The sequence below is a fragment of the Hipposideros armiger genome, unplaced genomic scaffold (assembly GCF_001890085.2).
Source record: "Hipposideros armiger isolate ML-2016 unplaced genomic scaffold, ASM189008v1 scaffold_2, whole genome shotgun sequence".
Taxonomy (NCBI): domain Eukaryota; kingdom Metazoa; phylum Chordata; class Mammalia; order Chiroptera; family Hipposideridae; genus Hipposideros; species Hipposideros armiger.
Genome location: NW_017731352.1, coordinates 2551512 through 2573373, shown reverse-complemented (window position 1 = coordinate 2573373; position 21862 = coordinate 2551512).

Below are 21862 nucleotides of genomic sequence, written 5' to 3'. Positions count from 1 at the left end.
TGGGTTCAATTCACCCCCATCCTTGCCTTCCTGACCTCAACCTTCGCCGCCTTAGCTATGTGACTGTAGGCAAGCTGCTTAGTCTCTCTGAGCTTTGGCTTCTTTGCTGAAAGTGGGGATAATCAAAAACCTCTTAGAGTTTATGTGAAGACTAAGCAGTGCCTGGCATTTGGTGAGTGCTCAGTAAATGTTCTCTATTATTATATCGAAGTTCAAAGCTAAATGGGCTTTCCAACGTATGACTTTCCTCTAAGACCGTTTCTTAACATTGTGTTCTACCCAACCTGAGGACGATTGGCCGAGATGTTTTCAGATGAAGTGCAGTACGTGGTTCCCCAGTACTGCAATTGCTTTCCATGTTTTGGGGTGTGGACGTGGAGTGGTGATCCATGGGGATACTACAGAACAGACTCCTATTTGTGTTCTGGGACACTCTTTATTTTGCAGGAATATGCTGGGTTTAGTCCCTGGCGTGTCACACCAATTCTCAGATCACTTACCCTTGTTAAAAAATGCCGTCTGCCTCAGTCCTCTTTGCAGAAAGCCTCCCTGACTCCCATCAGGGTGTCCCAGGGAGCTTCCTGACCACACTGCTCAAACCTAACCATGCCGGCTGCCCACATCACAGCAGGAGGGGTTGGCTCAAAACCTCACACCAATTTTCCCTCCTCCTCCTCTGGAAACCTGGAACTTCCCCCAAGTGTAGACAGATACCCACTTTGGACCTGAACTAGAGAAAATTCCTTATAGCCCAACGTATGAAATTGAAGACGCTTTCATGCTTCTCCCATCTCCTCCACTCTCCCTCCCCTTTCCATTTGTAGAAAGGGAAGATGAAATGCAGCATTAGCCCTTGTTCCTACAGCCCAGCTCCTCGATGAGCATGTCAGGCTGGATACTGTAGCTAAACATAAATGAACGGTTATTAATGATGGTCATAATGTTTTCTAGCAGTTAGCTGGCTGTGATTCTAGGATTTTTTTTCCACTGTGTTTTGAAGGGTTAGGTTATTTAAACTTACCATCAAATAGAATCAAATCAAAGTGAGCTAATTTTTCTTAAACACTAATCATTTTAAGGCTATTGAACTAAATATAGAGGCAGTTCATTAAATCATTAAAACAGCCTGCAATAATGCTCACAAAGTCATTATGGAGCTATTCCCTAGCCAGAGAGGTAGTGTTGCCTTAAGCACAGTTTAATCAAATTAGATGGTGGGCTATGTCATGGGGTTTCTCCTATTGATATTCATTAAAAATACATGATTTATCACTAATCTCTGTGAGGTAGATCCCACTCTTCCAAATGAATTTTGTAAATGTCAAGGGGAAGAAAACAGAATGGCACATTGTTATAATAATTTAAGAGTGGTGTGATCACATTTACATTTTATATACTATGCAATTTAGGAACAGATAATAGCTTTAGCAAGGCTAAACTTTTTTCCTTAGTTAAAGTTAGAACAGAAAGGCTGAACCCTGAGGATTAGCCATTATGTTTTATTGCAGAATGGGCCCCAACATTTGAATTATGTTAGTAGACTGGTAGCTTGGCCCATTGTTCAGCTAATGCTTTTTTTCAGATTCTTTAGCGGAGGGATTTCTACATAAACGTATGCCGTCCTGATGGGTCCAAATAAGATTTCTGTTTTCGGATCCTGTCAGGATTCGGGGGTTAGGAGAGGCGGGTTGCTTCTTGGCCTGGGAACCTTCCTTCTGGGCTCATACTTCATCCTCCTCCATTGCTCTTTGGACTCTAGATCTTGTCCTCTCAGCCCTAGTGAAATGTGGCCACTCCTTTCTTCTCAGTAGACTGACAAGGCCTGGTAACAGTTTAAAAGTATTACCCCACTCAGAGATATTTGCATTTCAACCAGTATCAAAGCTGAAACTAAAGGAATTAAGTCGTCATAGTAGAGTCTGAAGCATCAACCAGTGGCCGAAAGAGGGACCCTCCCTCTGGCCTTGAGGAGAGAGCTGCCCACAGTGGCCAAGGTCAGACGAGAGATGGGTGGGGGAAGTTTGGTAGCAAGTAGACCAATACTGTATTTTCCTTTCCCACGTTGAGCCTTTTTTTTTTTTAAACTGGGAAATAAGCTTTCTCTGTTTCAATAACTCTCTTCCTAAACAGGTATCTTTCTAGTGGGCACATGTTGAAATATTGATATTTGACTTGTTCTCTAAACATCGCCCCCTCCTCCCAGTCCCCCAAACTGGGGATTAATGTTTGAAACTCAGATTTACACTTTGGTTTGAAACTCTCTATCTTGCCTTTAAAATACCCCTGAAGGAAGAAAGACACTTAAAGAAGGAGCAGTACCTTTTCGATATGAAAATGTGCCTGTTCTTAGCAAGACACATGAGATGACTCCCTACACTTAAGACGCTTATCAAAAGCTTTTCAGAATATGACTTACAGCCAGAATGGTCAGAATCAGCAGACAGAGGCACTCGATTTGTACAAGATAGAGGCTTTTAGCATCTTGGCCATTTAACCTAATCTAAAAGAGAAACACGGCTTAAATGAAATCCTACTTATTTTACTCTGCTATATTGCAGAATAATGGAATGCCCACCCTTTTCTGCACAAGAGATCTCTAACTTGACTCTTGGCTCGGTGGGAAGCTCTCAGAACCATTTCCAATGCCAAACTCAAGGTACAATAAGGTCTGGCCATTAGCCATGGAATCTCCTGCCCGTGAAATAATGGAGATGTGAACAGGACGGTACTGAATTATTGGCAGGAACTGACTTAACTTCTCAAAATAATAAACGAGGGTCCTAGCGAAGCCTCTTGTTAAGTAGCTAAGTGTCTAATTCACCTGGGATATTGTTTCAAAATTCATTTCATCTTCGGTAATTTGATGAAAGGAAGTGCTGTCCTGGTGGTTTCTCTCATGCAAGGCTGCACGCACCTCAGGGCAGGGCCCATTTATTCTGATGATGAATACCTGCAAGTTTCGAGGCTTAATGGGAAAATGCTAGATATATTTGAAACGATACTGCCTTCTCCCTCCTCCTCATTCATCAGGTACACACTTTGATCACTTACCTTCCAAGTCTGCGCTCAGTAGGACTTACATTCTCCACTCGCCTGCTGGAAACATTATGCTTGCATATTTGAGGCTGGAGAAGCCTGGCAGTCGCACAGTGACTGATTTCAGGTGGGCAGTTGGGGTGCGCATTGTCTAACTCACACCTCTTTTCAACAATGGGTAACAGGAGGCTGGGCATAGACAGAACGAGATAGAATATTTTTCCTTCTGCTCCCATGGCGCCCCTAAAATCTCACCGAGAACCTCAGGGATGACTTTGCTGCCACTCACTTAGGATATTGTCCTTCTTTTCGTAACTTTATTAAACTTCTCTTATAAGTGAGAGGACTAAAATTAGAGGTCATGGAATTAAGAGGGATGAACAGGACTAGAGTGCATAACTCAGTCTGGTTTTCCCAGAAATGCCCGGCTTTTAGCAAAGTCCTGCATCCTGGGAAACCCCTCAGCCTTGGATGAACCAGCATGAATCGTGACCCTAAGAACTCTCCTGCCTTTGTCCTCCTTAAACCCCATTTAAATCACCTAGGTGAAATATGAGTCACTTGAATTTTAAACATACATACATCCGTACCAAGAAATCTCCTTTTAAAGCATTCTACTCTTACCCTTAGTAAATTGAAACATTTAAACTGATATTTAACCTATTAATAAAAATGATTTTTTACAGCTAGAATCCTCTTAATAATAAAAAAGTATTTTCACAGTTATTGTCCTAAGTAATCCTCAAAATTAGGGCAATCGTCCCATTTTAGAGAAAAGAAAATTGAGGCTGAAAAATAGTTTCCTGTCTTCACTCTCCTCCTGCAATGGAGAGTAGCCTTGTCCTCCTTTCTTAGATTTGCAGAGTTTCCCTTTAGCAAGTATTCACAGATAGTACGTCTTCTACACCCAGGACATGGTGAGGTGGATACAGTTTTCAAGTCTGTCCCATTGACCTCTCCTCAAGCCTTCCCTAGGTCCAATTCAGAAACTATTACATTGCCTTAAAACCCTGCTCTAAGAGAATCCTAAACTCTCTCCATGCTAAGCTTTAGCATTTTGGTATCTTCATATGAGTTTCACCCAACAACTAAAAGAATAATTAAGTCCTTCTGATTTTAACTGACGCCTCATTCATTTGAGAACCCAAAGACAATGGAGTGAGTCTCCTTGGCACAGTGCTTGGGTGTGCACATGTGTGTGGGTATATGTGTGTCTTCTAATAACAACCTACATTTTCACTGCTCTGTTTCAGTGCACCAGAGGAGCAGTTATGGCCAATTATGTCATTGTTAAAAAGAAGTCTATCTCTTTATTGACACAATATGGACTCTTTCAATATATAATAGTGCCATTAACCTTCATGTGGTCACCAGCCAGCCCTTTCCCACAATGTCTCTAAGAGTGTGAGTTCCTCGGGATGTAATTAACCTTAGACACGTATCTGCCTCTTTTTTCACACACTTCAAACCTCATCCAAGGCCCTGACCCCACACTCACCACAAGCCTTCAAGCTGCAGTTTCCTGTTCAGTTTGGTGTGTGCCAAGGTCCTACAGGGAGAAGACACACACACATGTTATTAGCACAAGCATCCTGCATAAGGCTATATACAGGTGGCAGCTTAGTAAGTACTCTTGGGTGACAGAATTGAGTTGTCAGGTCCTCTGTTCTTTTGGCTATTAATCCTTCACTGTCATGGTTTAAAAGACAGGATGAGACAGCCAGAAAAGTAAAAATCAAAATCTCTTAAAGCCTGACCAGAATAGAAAAGAGTGTTTCAAAAAGATGAGTGAAGTTAGATTCATTCACATAGAATGGATGACCACTGGACCACCAAACTCTGGGCAAGGTCTCAGGAGGCAAGTTTTCATTATTTACTTATTTAAATGTTTTTTTTTCTTTATTTTTCTTTTTTTTTTATTGGGAACAGTGTGTTTTTCCAGGACCCATCAGCTCCAAGTCAAGTAGTTGTTTCAATCTAGTTGTGGAGGGTGCAGCTCAGTGGCCCATGTGAGGATCGAACCGGCAACCCTGGTGTTACGAGCATTACGCTCTAACCAATTGAGCTAACTGGCTGCCCCAGAGGCTAGCTTTTAAGTTGAAAGACAGTGGGGGTTTCCTTCCCAACATTTACCTATTCCTCTTTTCTATTACATGTAATAACCAGCTCTTATGGTCAACAGCACATATCCTTCCAGCATAACAAGGACCTGTGTTTTCAGTGCTTATTCCTAATACTAAACACTGTGCCTAGCGTATAGTAGGTGCTCAATACATATTTGTTGAATGAATGAATGAATATCATAAGCCCTGGCAAACAAAGAAGGGGAGGAAGGCAACATCTATTGCTTGAATACCTCGGCAATTCTGCACTTGTTAATAGTAGGTACTAGTCTTAGTCATGGACTGCTATTTATAATGACAGGTAATAGAACCTGCATTTGTATGAAGCATGTTTAATGAAATCTTAAATGTTGAATGGTCACATTAACCACTGTTCATACTTCTTTATTTGCTCTAATTAAGCCTTGAAACTTCTTCTACTGAACAAATGCTACTAAGAGTCTGGGAGCATATGGATCATGTTTAGCATTTGACTTATGATACAAATACTTAATGATGGAAATGACATGGTGTATGTTCCTAGAATGTTCAGGAATCAGCTAAGACAGGTTGGTGAGTAATCCTAGGACCAGACTTAATGAGGCAGGTGAGACATACTTAGCCAGGTGAATGCCAGCTTCCTGGAATGAGGCAAAAATCCAAGCTTTCTGCATATGTCTATCAAAAAACAAGGACTACTTTTGCTTAATTGGTACTATCTTGATAATCTCCTGAGCTGTTTTGACTTCTAGATCAGAATCAGTGTATCATAGAAGGAGCCCTGATCAGAGGCATCTGTACTTGTTCTGTTAGGAAGGGCTTGGGAGAGTCCCTAGGGACAATGGCTTTCCAACATCAGGTATAAGAGATGTCTCATTTCTATGCCTGGCCTGAGTCCTTTCACAACACACCCTCTCATGGTTCCTGTTTTCCTTAGATGGAGGCATAAGATGCAGTGAAGAGGAGGTATGAGGTTGAATACTCAAGGGAAAGAGTAGTTGTAAAAAGAAGATGGAAGGAAGGATTAAATTTAGCTTAAATAATAGAGGGAAAGAGAACCCAACCCAAATGGTTCAACTGCTGTAAAATTAGAGAGACATGCAGAAAATAGTTGATCGGAAACAGACAAGGCCAACTTGGAGCTGTCTTCAACTACAATGTGTGTGAATGTCATTCTGAGTTGCATCCTTTCTTATCACCATCATCCCCATGTCGTTTACAAAGGCCACCACCAGGTTTGAGACTAAACAAGATCTGCCTACAAAGAAAGTGTTACTTTTGTCTTACAACTAATGAGATGGCAATGTCAGGGGATGTGAAGATGAATCCTTTACCCAAAGGCACATAAACAAAAGAGAATCATGATGCCTATAAGAGGCATCAGATTGTGGCTGCTTTAAATCTCCCTCCTCAAAAGAGAAGCCAAGGTACAATGATGGAACTGAACTCACACCTTTCTAGATAGTCTCAAACATTTCTCTCGAATTCCTTCGAATATAAACGCAAGAGCACAGAGAGCTGACATGTTCTGAGGTCAGAGCTCTTTGAAAGATGGACAATATTTCTTGATTGGTACAGGTGATAAGTAGGTGAAACAGTGAATTTTCATGGCAGTTTGGAGAGCAGTTTCATACTAGGTGTGCTTCTTGCCATTCACAAAATGAAGATTCTTTTTTTACCATTTTTTGAAAATCTGAACTTTGTATTTTTACTCAGTAAGAGCTCATGGCCTGATGAGAACCAATTTCTTTATATCCTTAATTCAAAAGGTTGGAAACAATTTTTCAAAGTGATGGAACTCCTTTATGGCATATGGAAAACATCAGTCTTAAGAAGCAAACAGATACAGTTTTTGTAATCACTAAAAATCTCCTTAGTTCATAAATCTTTTTTTCCTCCTGATCCTCAAAACTGAACAAGAATAAATGCAATAAGGTCCATGATTCTTGGAACTTTGACACTAAAACAAATGCATGCACTATAGCCTTTCCATATTAAATTTCCTGTCTTTTTTTCGAAATACTTTTCCTTGAAGGTAGGAGCAAAATGTGTCATCCATTACAGTAGACTCTTATTTGCTTCACAAGATTAGTCATTGAGGGTAATTAAAAATACTAATTTAGGAAAGTCAACACATAAGAACCATTTTTTTATTAATGTGTCTAAAATATAAATCTTGTCTTTCTACATAGGAAGACAAAACAGGTGTCATAACAGTAAGAATAATATAATCCCATTTTTGTAAAGTGAAACAGTTACACGTGTGTTTAAAATGAGGGGAACGTTGGGCCTGCCGAGTGGCGCGATGGTTAAGAACTGGCTTGGGACGCCAGAGGGCCCCGGTTCGGATCCCACATATGAGGGCCAGTGACACTCCCCTCCACAGCTAAGATGCTGAACAACAGCTCAACCTGGAGCTGGGCTGCTGTGAGTCACCGGCGATGGCGTAGGCTGCAGCCCCTGTGGCAGTGGGTTGCCATGGGCTACCGTGTGTAGCCAGCAGCCAGCATGAGTGGCCAGCAGCCGCAGTGAGCAGCCGTCCAGAAGCCGGGGACTGATCTGCCTCGCCCGGGAAGAGCGCAATGATGGTGCCAACTTGGGCCAGTGAAGCAACGTCCTCCACAACTAGACTGAAGAACAAAACGACAGCAACTTGTCTGTTCCCCTTCCCCCAATTCCCCAGCACTGTTCCCATCCCCCAATTCCCCAATAAAAATCTTTAAAAAAAAAATAAGTAAAAAAAAATAAAATGAGGGGAATGATCTACACCAAAAAAGGTGTTGATAGTGGTTGCCTTGGTGCATGGGATCATGAGTGCTTTCTGGTTTTTCCTTCTTGTCTTCTCTTTCTCAAATAAACACAAATGGCTCTTGTAAAAAAGAAATAGGGGATATTAAAAATAAAAAATAATACTCAAATAAAATACTCATAAATATGTATGTATTTTATATGCTTCCTTCCAAAAGTTCTTTGAGTATTACCCAGCCATTCCCTCTGTCTCATTTTCCAGTTATAGCTGACTCCAATGCTCAAATGCTTCTCCAGAAGATGAGGAGGAAGGTCCCTAGAAATGGGAAGCAGAGGCTGGTCTGGGACGCGGGACCTGGGACAGCAGGGCCTACTTCGTGCCTTCCTTTTGGTGGTGTTGATACAAAAAGATAAAGGAACTAAATCCTGCCTCCCTTTCAAAGCTTAACTTACATCAGTCCTCTTTTTCTTTCCTTCTTCTCTTTCTCCCTCTTTCCCTCCCTTCCTTTATTTTTCTCCTACTACACGTGAAGCTTCTTTAGGGTAGAGGTCTTAGCTTGTTATTATGGTTCTTGGTATAAGTAGATGCTCAGTAAGTGTTTGTTAAATATAGGCCCAAAGATGCTGTGTGACTTATCCAAGGTCACATAGCTGGTTAACAATGTCAGGACTCAAATTCAGGCCAAATCAGGAAACCCACTGACTACAGAAAGCATACTGTGCCATATCAAAAGGAATGTTTATGTCTCAAGCAGGAGGGCTTATGTTAGTAAAGTGACAAGGACATGGGTGATATGTAACATATGTCATCAGGCTAGGGACAGAGACAAAGATTGTGAAGGAAAAAATCAAGCTAAAATACTTTTGGTATATGTTTGCTAACGTTCTGTTTATTATTGCAACTATTCTTTCATGGAATAACTACTTTTAACCATTGTTTTCAACTTCTCATAGGTAAGAAGGTATATAGCTTGGTAAAAAAAGTGCAGGCACAAACAGCATCATATTATTTTTTTTTTAAGATTTTTATTGGGGAATTGGGGGATAGGAACAGTGCTGGGGAATTGGGGGAAGGGGAACAGACAAGTCGCTGTCTTTTTTTTTTGTTCTTCAGTCTAGTTGTGGAGGACATTGCTTCACTGGCCCAAGTTGGCACCATCATTGCGCTCTTCCCGGGCGAGGCACATCAGTCGCAGGCGTCTGGTCGGCTGCTCACTGTGGCTGCTGGCCGCTCACGCTGGCTGCTGGCTACTGGCTATACACGGTAGCCCATGGCAACACACTGCCGCAGGGGCTGCAGCCTACCCGTCGCCAGCGACTCACGGCAGCCCAGCTCCAGGTTGAGCTGTTGTTCAGCATCTTAGCTGTAGAGGGCAGTGTCACTGGCCCTCATATATGGGATCCGAACCGGGGCCCTCTGGCGTCCGAAGCCAGTTCTTAACCATCGCGCCACTCGGCCGGCCCAAACAGCATCATATTTTTGCCGAGACCATTCGTGAAACATTTATTCAGCAAGGGAAAAAAATAAATCTATCTATATTGAAATCACAATGAACCTGTTTCTATTAAAGGCCCCCACGAGACAAAGCACCAAGTGTGAAAGCAACAAGAGTACAGATGAGCTATTTCTCCCCACTGAAGCGCCTACCCCATGAGGCAGCCAGTGCAACCTCCAGACCCAGGAGGTTAGAAAGAAAATCATTTTGTCGGGTGAAAGTATTCCGAGTAACTGCCTTTTTTGGAAATGGAAGAATTTCATTTTTCCACCTGACAAATGGAGAAGAACCTGTTTTCAGTGAAGACACTGGAGTTAATCGTCCCAGCATAATGGCTACCTTTGACCAAAGACACAGCCCCAGGATTTGTGGCTTCATTCCCTTCAAGTGTTGATCAAGTTTCAATCTTCGGGATGGTTTTGACACATTCTATTTCTGTAATTCCTTTTGAGGAAAGCATCCTATAATTTTTATCCACTTCTTGTAGTTTTTGCTGATGGTGATTCGTATCTCCACTAGAACCATGCTGGGCAGAATTGACCCTTCGCAGGCATCCCTTCATGACACAATGAATAGGAAAATAGCGGGGTGGAAAAAGGAGAAAGCAAGCAAGGAAAGAGGGAGGTAAGAAATAGCACAGGGATTACGGAGCCAAGAGAAATCAAGATCTCTCAACAGGCCGACCGTCACATGTCTTTGCACCCACATCCAACTTGTTTTATTAAAGTCATGTTGTTTTGAAAGCCTCTATGTGCTTCCAGGGCTGGGTGCAGAGATATGAAAACACCACAGGCATGCCAGTAATTTCCTTCAAAACAACATTTTATAAAATTGTTTACCTTGAATTTAATAGGACGCTAAAGACAACTGATTTTCTAGAAATAAAAATTGTAGTCAGAGACCAGTTTTTTTTAGTAATTTGCTTCTACTGGCTGAGGTAGGATCAGTGTTCCGAAAGGAATCTGGCATAATGTTTTCTACCTTTCTGCTCTTGTCCTTTTTTTTCGTTTCCTTTTGCAGTGATTTTCTGAACCTGACCATGTTATAGAGGAGCAGTAGAGTGTTTAAAATTTAGAGAAAGTACAGCCCGTGTTTTCTGATAGTAGCGCTGTGCTACCAAGAGCTATTACGTAGTTTCAGGATTTTACTGAAGGCAGCTTTCAGCTGGCTGACCTCAGGCGGGTGTCTGTTGGTGTGCAGCTGGTTGGAGAGTAGTGCAGAAATACTCAGTATCAAGAGGGCAGCATCGGTAAGGAATGGCACATCTAAATTTTTCCAAAATGTTTCATTTTGAAATAACTATAGACTCACAAGAATTAGCAAAAACAGTAAAGGAGTCCTGTGTACACCTTTATGCACCTTCTCCCAAAGGCAACATCTTATGTAGTTGTAATAGAATATCAAAATCAGGAAAGTGATATTGGTATATTCCTGTTAACTAGACTATAGATATTATTTAGTTTTCACCATTTTTTAAAACTTGCACTTATTTGAGTGTGTATATTTGTGTGTCATTCTATGCAATTTTATTCTGTGTATAGATTTGTGTAACCACCACTGCAATTAAGAAACAGAACTGTTAGGGGCCGGCCGAGTGGCTCAGTTGGTTAAGAGCTCGCTCAATAGTTTGAGCTCTGAGCAACAGTGGTTCGAGTCCAGCCTGAGCTGAGCAGCCGCTGAGCTGCCAACAGGTAGCAGGATGGCTCAGCTAAAAAAAAAAAAAAAAAAAAAAAAGAAACAGAACTGTTTCATCCCTGCAAAACAACTTCTATGGCCTCCCAGGGGTGACTTTTACTGTCAGGTTCTGGGGAAGTAGGACTGTATTAATGTGCTAGGGCTCCCCTAACAAAGTACCACAAACTGTGTGCTTAAACAATAGGAATTTATTGTCTCATGGTTCTAGAGGCTGGAAGTCCAAGATGAAGGTGTTGGCAGGGTTGGTTCCCTCTGAGGGCTGTGAGGAAGAATCTACCTCATGCCTCTCCCCTAGCTTCTGGTGGGTTGCCGGCAGTCATTGGTGTTCCTTTATTTGTAGACATGTCACCCCATCTCTGCTTTCATCTTCATGTGGCATTCTCCCTTCGCACATATTTGTGTCCACATTTCTCCTTTTTATAAGAACACCAGTCATATTGGATTAGGGCTCACCCTAATGACCTTTTTTTTTTTTTTTTTTAGCTGAGACATCCTGCCACCTGTTGGCAGCTCAGCGGCAACTCAGCTCGGGCTGGACTCGAACTGCTGTTGCTCAGAGCTCAAACCCTTGAGCAAGCTCTTAACCAACTGAGCCACTCGGCCGGCCCCTAATGACCTTTTTTAACTTGATTACCTCTTTAAAGACTATCTCCAATTAAGTTAGGACTTCGGTAATTTTTTTTTGTGGGGGAGGGGATACAATTCAATCTATAACAAGGCCTAATTTATATTTCCTCAAGCTATGTTGAGTTCTGGGTGAAAACTGAGTTAACTGACATCATACTTCCAGATTATTCTGTGATGTTGAAATGCCATGTACAGATTGGTATCTTAGGCTACTGCCTGGAAGGCTTGGTCCAAGTATCTCAAAGAAGGAATTCTCTGGGATCTAAGAAAATTCTAACACCTGAATAAATGAAAAGAATGTAGAGAAAATGATGTGTATATTTGGGAACTCAATAGTAAATAGAAACTTTCCATATTGGATCTCTGGTTCTCACTAACCACCACCATCCGTCTACTTTTGCCCACATTACCACACAGCCTCCTAACTGGTCTCCCTACCTTCTTCAGTCTTGCCTCCTTCAAATACACATAGTTTCTGGGAAGATTTTCTAAGTGTGAATCTGGTCATGGTGATCTACACTAAACAACTGGTTCTCCAATCATGTCTTCTCTAGCCTCAGGGTCACTATGCAGGCTTAGTTCCTTCTGTTTGAATGCTCCTCTAAACTCCCTCCACACACCTGGTTGACTTGCCCCACCTATGTCAGCTTAGACCTCACTTCCTCCAAGTAGCTTTTGCCCTACTTCCCAAGGCAGGGTGGGTAGCCTGTGTAGTTGTTTCCAAGTGCCTTGTGGCTCTGCTCACACCCTAATTACCCAATTCAATATTACCCATTCATTTTTGTGTATTTCCCGCAAGAATGCAAGCTCCTTGTGTGAGTGCCTGCCACACAGTAGGTCCTAAATATATATTTGCTGCATGAATCTGTGATAACTTTTCTAGTGTAGAGTTGGGCCTGTTGCTCTGGAACTTGATGGAGAAAGCTGGGTTGGAGATTTAAATCGAAATTTGAGAATTAACTGTATGCAGGAGAGAGTTGAAGCATTGAATTCTGGTCAATGTTTATTGAATCTGAATATCTTATTAAAAATAAGTATATAAGTATATACTATAGTATGTAAAACATATACTGTAAATAAGTATATATGTATTAAAATAAGTATATACTCATGTACTTATTAAAAACCTGAATGCATACTTCACTATATTCAGGTTTTTAAGGTGATTGCAAAGAAATCTCAAGTCTATGTTTTCAAATTTTCTATATTTGTGTTTTAGACCCAAAATTGTGAATAACTATTTGGGGAGCTCCAGATGACCCCGTTTTTTAGTTGAACAGCACAGACTTGCTCAGTGCTGGCACTTAAGGAGTCCATTGCAGTGTGCAGCACACCCACAAATCACCTCTGCCTGCTGTCCTGTCTGTCTCTCCTAAGGGAGCTGGCTTTCAGAGGGAAGGGGTAACTCCCAAGTTGAATGTTATCTGAATTCTTTGGATAACATGATCAGGAAATAGTCGCCATTTTGTTTTCCAATCATTTCAAATTTACTCATGGGGGAGCTACTGAAACACAATCAGGGACCAGAAGAATAGACTTGGGATGTAATAATAACTGAGTATAATTCCCATAAAAGAATCTCTTCTTAAATGCCGAGAAGTATGGCGATGGTGTTATTAAGTGCTGACTATGTGTATTTAGTCTCCATGACTAGTTTAGGCCTCACAACAGGAGAGGTAGATATCATTATGTCCATTTTACAGATGCAGCTACTGAGAATTCAACAAGTTATGTAGTTTGTCCAAGGTGACTCAGCTTGTAAATAGTGAAGCCAGGATTCAAACATCAGGCTGGTTAGACTGAATGCCCAGGTTCATGAGGCCTACATGGAGCAGTTTTGAAGTGCTGCCCTGAAGCCAAGCCAGGCTGCCTGGTGTCTGAAGGCCATGTAGATAAAACCATACAATGGCAAACACATGGCAAGCATACCATCCTCCTAATTCACGATGGGCTTCTACTTCTATCACTGCTTTTCATCTTTACAAGAACCCCAGGTGTTCAAGGACAGGGCCATTATCCCCATTTTAGAGATGAAGGGAACTGAGACATAAGCAGGTTAAGAGACTTGCCCACTGTCTCACAGTGAGGCAGTGGCACAGCTGATATTAGAACCCAGGTCTCCTGGCTTTTAGTTAAAAAGCTTTTTTCCATTACAGCACAACCTTGTGGCCTTCAGCTTTCAGACTCCGACTGAACAGCAGCATATGAATTAACTGAGGTTACTATATTATCTCCTAAAATGATGGCTTCCCATTAAAAAAAAAAAAAAAAAGAACGGCAAAAATTCACCAATGGAATATGTGCAAAATACATTTCCACAAGGTCATTCTTACCCAGAGCTCTTTTAAAAAATTATTATTCTCCATTTGGGCTTTTGGTCCCTGATCCCATAGCATGTGCAGTTAAATGGTAATTTAAAAATTTTAAACAAACAACGTTTCAGAATTGATTTCTGGTTAATAGGCCTGATTTGGGAAGATGGTAGCTTTGGAAGATGTATGTTAAAAGGAACTGAGAAATTGGTTAACCAGCAGAATTGGGGAATTTAAAGATGTCAGTTTGGAAAAGAACAACCCAAAGAGTTCTATCAGCAGTTGGGATTGGTGGGCCTACCTGTCAGCATGATCAGCACTCACTATGTCTCAGTAACATGTCTTCCATAGTATATGCATGCATGATGGATTGCAATGGGGGCAATGGTATTTGGTTATAAAGTACTATATAATATGCACACTTAGCATACTTGTTGGGATTTTTGTTGGTTTTACCTAAAGAATGTTTTTGTTTGTGGAAAGTATGATGTCTTCAAAACACCTACAGATATATGTATTGGATTGTAATTCAACAGATATTGATTAGGGCCCTATTTTGTTCGAGACGCGGTGCCAGGTCTTGATGTTATGTGAGTCTGTGAGCTTCAGGGATGCAGGAGCGGCTCAGAGGCTTCCTGTGCCCCATCTCTTGCCCTCTGTTATTTGGGGGAGCCCAGGTTCTCACTTCATCCATAAAGGTACTTGGGGGATTTCCAGTTTCTGAACTCCCAGCAATCCAAGAAGCAGATGTTGGAGGGAGAAGTCCCGCCTACCTTTCAGCTTTGTTCCCAGGCCAAATAAAACCAGAAAAGTCTTTCTATTTTGAGAAAAGCAATTTATTCTGGACTCATGTTTTCTCCCACACTTTGGGCAGGTGAGATAATCTTAATGCAGTTTTATCATCCTTAACTCTTGAATTCTTGGCTGCAAAACTTAAAAAAAAAAACCTCAAAGAGGCATACCCCACCCCCACCCCCCCACCCCATTTCCATACCAAAGAGCGCTAGGCTCCTCTTGGAAACCTTTATCTTTTTAGTGGCAGTGCTTGTCTCATATTCTGTCACAGAATGGTGAGAAAATCAGCTATAAGAAGAGAAAACACTGCCACGACAGAAACTTAAAACTAACTTGCTGATAACAATGAGGCAATAAGCATATGTTCTTTTTCTCCCTCTTTCTTTACCAAGTATGTTGAGAAGAAAACATGTCTTACATAAAACAATCTTTCACATCTCCATACATGAAGACTCAACAATGTAGATAGCCTTGACTTCACAAAGTATGGATTCAAGTTGCTTTTGTTTTCAGTTTCATTTAAGTTCTTAAGAAATGCCTCTCAGAATGGATTAAAATACAAAAAGAAAAATTAAAAGGTGCATCTGAGAAAGTGAAATACAAGCCAGGGTTCACTTCCAACCAGAAATACATGGGTTTTTGCATGTGGTGGAAGTTTTATGGATGCTCCAAAGGTCACACAGATGTTAAGGGAAGTCTGCAGTTACAATTTCACGTCTGTGCTTATGTGCTATATGATAAATCACATTTATCTCTCCAAACATTTCAGCCACTTGTTATCATTTTTCAATTATTTTTACTCTGTTATAGAGGGCTTTCTAAGGGATAATTTGTCTCTTAAATCTCCTGTTTTTTATTTGCCCCCAGTGAGAGCAGCAGGAAGTACACAGCAGATCTTGGAAATGAAGAAGTTGGCTGTTCCCCCACGAAACTTTGAACAACTCTTAACCCCTCTCCCCTCAAAAGATTTTTTTTTTAAGTTGATGAGAAAATGGCCCAAAATTGAATGAATCAAAGAATAGGAATATGAGTTCAAAAACCAGAGAACTTTCCTGAAGAAAATAGTTTATATTTGAGGAAGAACCAAATAGGCTTACCTCTAACCCCAAATACAGTAAGACAGAAACACGTATGAGCATATTGAAAATTTATATTTATGATTTTCTATAGATTCACAGGGTTTAATTTCTATTTTTAAATATTTAAATGAAACTCTTTCCTTCTGATTTGTGAATATAAATATTATTACATTTAATATGGAGCAGATTAGCCAAAGCTATTGAAAGTGGTAAAGTAAGAATGAAAATAGGACCTCCATGGGGCTGTTGTGAGCATTAAAATTTGTAAAATGTTTATCACAGGGTAGCTGACTTGGCAACCACACCCTGAGCAAACAGAGGGCAGCTGGTGTGCAGGAGCATTCAAATGACTCATCTTCCGTATTTCCCCATGTATAAGATGCACCCTTTTTTGAAAAATTTGGGGTCTAAAAACTGGATGCGTCTTATACAGTGGTTGTATGAACACAAAAAGAACCACGAAAAAAGTGGGAAATGCAAGTAAAAAAATCTACAACCATTGTATAAGACACAGTCAGTTTTTAGACCCCAAATTTTTCAGAAAAGGGTGTGTCTTATACATGGGGGAATATGTACATTGGGGCAGGCTCACATGACCCTGGCAGTCTAGTGATAGGTATCCTAGGGTAACGATATAGTGAGATTACTTCTTAAGCAGAATCAAAATTTTGTTATTGTTTGCAGACTCAAACGCCCAACTCAGGTCCCAGTTGATTCTGAGTTGTAGAATCAAAGTAATCTGGTGGCCAGTTGGCCTTCCTGCCTGCTCTGACCTTGACACAGGTTTTGATCTGAAAGACATAGTGTTTCCCAAAAGTTAGCTCGTGTCTACCTGGAACCTGTGAATGTGACCTTATTTGGAAATAGAGTCTTTACAGATGGAATCAAGTTAAGATGAGGTCATATGTTGGGTCCTAAATCCACTATAACTGATGTCCTTATAAGAGGAGAGAAATTTGGACACAGAGACAAACACAAGGAAAATGTCATGTAACAATGAGGCAGAGATTTGAGTGAGCTGCTGCAAGCCAAGGAATGCCAGGGATTGCTGGCAACCACCTGAAGTTAAGAGAGAGGCAATGGACAGATTTTCCCTCTGAGCCCCCAAGAAGGAACCAACCCTGTTGACACCTTGATTTAGGACCTCTGGCCTCCAGAACTGTAAGTGAATAAATTTCTATTGTTTTAAGCCATCAAGTTTGTGGTAATTTGTAATGGCAGCCCTCAGAAACTAATACACCTTCTTATGAATATATGCATGTCAGAAAGAAAATATGCAAAGGATAAATACCCTGAATATATAAATAAGAAAGGAAGGAAAGAAGGAAGTAAGGCTAGAGAAAGAACAAGTGTCTGTTTGACCAACATTGTTTAATCAGAGAATTCAGATATTGCTTTTTTAAGGTGTTAAGACTCAGTTAGCTCATCTGAGAATCTGGCCCTGAATCCACAGCTGATGGAACATACACAGTCTGTTGGAAACATTAGCCAGTGATAGTCAATATGTTTGAGTATCAGGGGATTTATCTATAAGCAGCATACTACTAAGATGCCATATATAAGTCACTCTTATATTGTTTACCCATAGTCCCCTGTCTTGAAGACCCAGGCCCAGGTCTACTGGGCGGGAGAGGAGGATTTGAGTGTCCCTCAAGGTTCTGACTAAAATTACATGAAGCTGTTTTCCTTTATGTAAACATGGGTGACTTGACTCCACTGCTGACTGTGTTCTGACGATCTTGGCAGCCCTTCACCCAGTCTCTGTGGAATCCCAGGCTCACTCGGAGCCCTGCTTGCTTATGCACAGAATCTGGGTGCATATTACTCACCCTTGCACAAGAATACTTTAACCCCTATTAGTTCAGACCCTGCATACCTAGGATTTAAGAGCATTCGAATGAGCCCCAGGATTAAATAATCACATTGAAAGAAAAACCAAGAATTTTGGCTAAATGAATTTTAAAGTGTCTTTGCTTTACAACGAGGATGAGTTACTGTATTATTTTGCTAGGGCTGCTGTGACAAAGTAGCACAAACTGGGAGGCTTCAACAACAGAAATTTATTGTCTCTTAGTTCTGGAGGCTAGAAGTCCGAAATGAAGGTGTTGACAGGATTGATTCCCTCTGAGGGCTGTGAGGAAGAATCTGTTTCAGGCCTCTCTCCTTGGCTTGTAGATGACTGTCTTCTCCCCGTATCTCTTTATATCATCTTCCCTCTGTGGTCTGTTTCTGTGTCTAAATTCCCCTTTTTATAAGGATACCAGCCATATTGGATTAGGGCCAACCCGAATGAGTTTAACTTGGCTACCTATGTAAAGACCCTATCTCCAAAAAATGTTACATTCTGAGATACTGAGGGTGGACTCCCGCATATCTTTTTGGAGTGGACACAATTCAACCTATAATACTAACCCAACTGAGCTCAGAGCCTAGACTCTGCGCCCCACTGCCCGAGTTCATATCCTAACTCTGCTCTTTACTCACTTCGCACCTTTAGACAAGTTATTTAAGCTCACTGTGCCTCAGTTTCCTTATTGTAAATGAGGACTAATGGAATGGTAATAACAGAGCCCCCCTTTTAGGGTGTTTGTGGAGAGTACATGTAATAGTACTTGTCACATGCTCAGCACAGTGCCGGTAGCGAGTAAGAACTCAATAAATAGGTATTATTAGGGAGGTGACAGATTGGACTGAGGAACAAGACATTAGTATGATGATATTGTGCCAACCTGATGCAAGCTGACCTACGATGTGACTGGCTATTCCTAAGAAGGTGGGACCTATAGGGTCATTCTGAAGTTCTCATGGCCCCAAGCCCCTTGATATTGTCTGTGTTTCTGGAAGATTCCAGCAAATATTCACATTCACTCCCCTGAAGGTTTAACCTTAGACTTAGTTTTAGCAAACCAGAGTCAATGTTTGGGTTTTGGGCTGTCATTGTCTGTTTCAAAGACCTGAAATCCCCATCAAAATCGACTGATTTATTCGAGAAAAGGTTATGTGTGTGTTTGTTCCTCTTCCTACTCTGGAAAATGGCAGAGTGCCCTAAATTGAAATTAGCAGAGAGTTTTTTCTACATTCCAGCACCACAAAGCACTCACTCTACATTCTACTTCTCCATTTCTTTAAAACATATATAAACAGACAACACTTTAGATGCTAGGAAATGATGTGACCTAGAAAGTGAGATAACAGATAAAATGAGGGAAGGATCTCCAGGAACACAATCTTGTCGAGGTGGATCTTGTCAGAGCAGATTTTCTGTGACCATAATAAAGGGCTTTTAACACGAGCTGGGTTGCTTCATTTCTGAAGAGTAGAGGCTAGAGAGATTCTTAAAAAGGAAAAATAAATATTGCTCTAATTGGAGCCAGAGGTGAGGCAGGGTGGGACAATGAGCGAGCAAGGACTATTTATGTTGGAAAAAGGGAAGTGTTAGAAACGGTTTAGCTGAAAAATTCAGGAAGATGAAGGGCTTGGTCAAAACCAAAGCAGGCCCTCTTGTTTGAGAAGAAAGGATAGAGTCCAGGAATGAAGAGGAAGAATCAAATTACAGGGCAGTGAATATAAGCTAAATGAAAAGAGAAACCACTGCTTTCCACAGGTATTGAGGCCAGGAAATTTAATGTTAGAATAGGGTATACTGGCTGAATCTCAAAAGCTTTGGGAAAATTTCATGCTAATGAAAAATGTCTATGGTTAATTAAGATTAGATTATAGTTACCTGAGCAGAGGCCAGGGGATATTTAAAAAGATCATTGGAGACAATAGTGTCCCCCACCAGACTGGAAATTTCTAGAAAATTGATCTAACGTCCTATATTTTTCTTTTGTATTTTCCCATTAGTGCATGACATGTTGGTCATGTCTACTTTTTTTTTTAAGCAGATACTTTACATATTTTATTTCTAATTTTTGCCAACAACCCCCTTTTTACCCTTAGGGGTACAGAAGCTCATAGAACCAAAATGAAGTACTTATGGTCATTAGGAAGCAGAACTGAGATTCAAACCCAGGTCTGCCCTAGTCTAAAAGTGCACAATTTCTCAGTACATTTCATAGAGCTCAGAGAACTTGAGATATGAAGTAGAAATTAGAAACCATACAATCTGACCACCTTTCCTATTATTTTACAAATGAAGACACTAGGTCAAAAGGTGAGAAGGGATTTGTCCAAGGTCTCATAGGAAATGGAAAAACAGGGAGTCATTTGTTAAATAAATTAATTCATGAATCTGTAGAATTTCTGTAGCAGATGAAAGATATTTGTATATCTTCCAATTCCAAGTTCCCTTGAAATGTCTAGGTATTTTTACATTTCCCTTATTTTAAACAGTCCATATCTGGTCAAATAAATAAAGAAAATATACTCTCCTATTTTTAACAAATCTCAAATAATAGCACTGGAGGAAGTAAAAAATTTTCTTATTAATCTTTCTGTTTCTGCTAGTCTCAGTTTACCAGGACTCAATTTATATCAAGATTCCTCCTGGGAATAGAATTAAATTAATGATGGCATGTTTGAATTAAACAAAAGTATGAATGATAGAAATTTTGAAAATATTCAATAACTGGAGTCTCCTTGAACCAACACTTGATCACAATGACTATTTATCACACTGAGTGTTAGGAATACTAAGTTGAAAGGAAGATTTCTATCTTCAAAGATACAGCTTTTGAACTTGGCATCTTGAGCTGAGCTGCCACCCGGATGGCTCAATGGATAGAGCATGCGCTTTTAACAAAGCTGCTGGTTCGACTCCCTTATGGGATGGTGGCTACATCCACCCACAACTAAGATTGTAACACAGCACCTTGAGTTTAGAGGCCACGAGCTGCTGACGGGCAGCCAGATGGCAACTGGCACTTTCCATAACTAATATTGAAGAACAACAACTTGGTTGGTCCCCCTCCTTAATTCCCCAACACTGGTCCCCTCTCCCAATTACCCCACCACAAAAAAGATACAGCTTTGTCAAAATGGGGGAGTAAGTAAATGCTGTGCTCACCTCCTCCCATGACTACCTCAAAATTACAACTAAACCACAGAAAAACTATCATTGAGAATCACCTGAAATCTAGCTGAACAGAAGTCTTATAACTAAGAATATACTGAAGCCACCTTAAGATTGGTAGGGGGGGTGGAGATGCCAAATGGCCTGGCCACATACCCACATGCGGCAGTTAAAAATCGGGAGCGATATCTTGGCTGTGGAGATCCCTCCTGAGGAGCAAGGGGTCCCAGTCCCACACCAGACTCCCCAGCCCAAGGTCCAAGTTCTGGGAAGAGAAATCCCCATAATTCTGGCTGTGAAAACCAACAGAGGTTGTGGCTGAGTGAGACAGAGGTTGTGGCTGAGTGAGACAGAGGGCTGCTGTAATCCCAGGTGATCCTCTTAAAGGGCTGACACATGGACTTACTTGCTGATGGACTCATCGCTTACAGACTCACTTGCTCTGAGCTCCAGCACTAGGGCAGCAGCTCAAAAGGCTCTGGAGCATATGGGGAGAAATGGAATTGTCTGGCTGCAAGGGGAAGGCTGGAGGGGCAGCTTTCTCCCAGATAGAAGTGCTGGCAGAAGCCATTGTTCCTTTGTTGAACCCTCCCCTCACCCAGACTGCATGCACAAGCAGGTGTCATATCTGAGTCTCCATCAATTTAGCTAACACCATTTACCCTTCCCTGGTGATTCTGAGACCTTGCCTCACCCAACTTGCAGGCCCACCCTCACAAGCTGCATTTTTTCCATACAAATGGCCTGTCTTGGCTCATGTCGTGGCATTTCCTAAAATCTTTCAAATGTTCACAAACCCCAAACAAGCAGCATCTGGCCTTGGTATGCCTTGTACCTCTTTTGCTAAGCACCCCCAAGCCCAGCACTAGTGGCAGCTAGCCTCAGTTTTCAGCTTAGCCTCTCCCAGGCACCTCCAAGCCCAGCACAAGAGGCAATCATCTGCAGATCACTTTGTAGC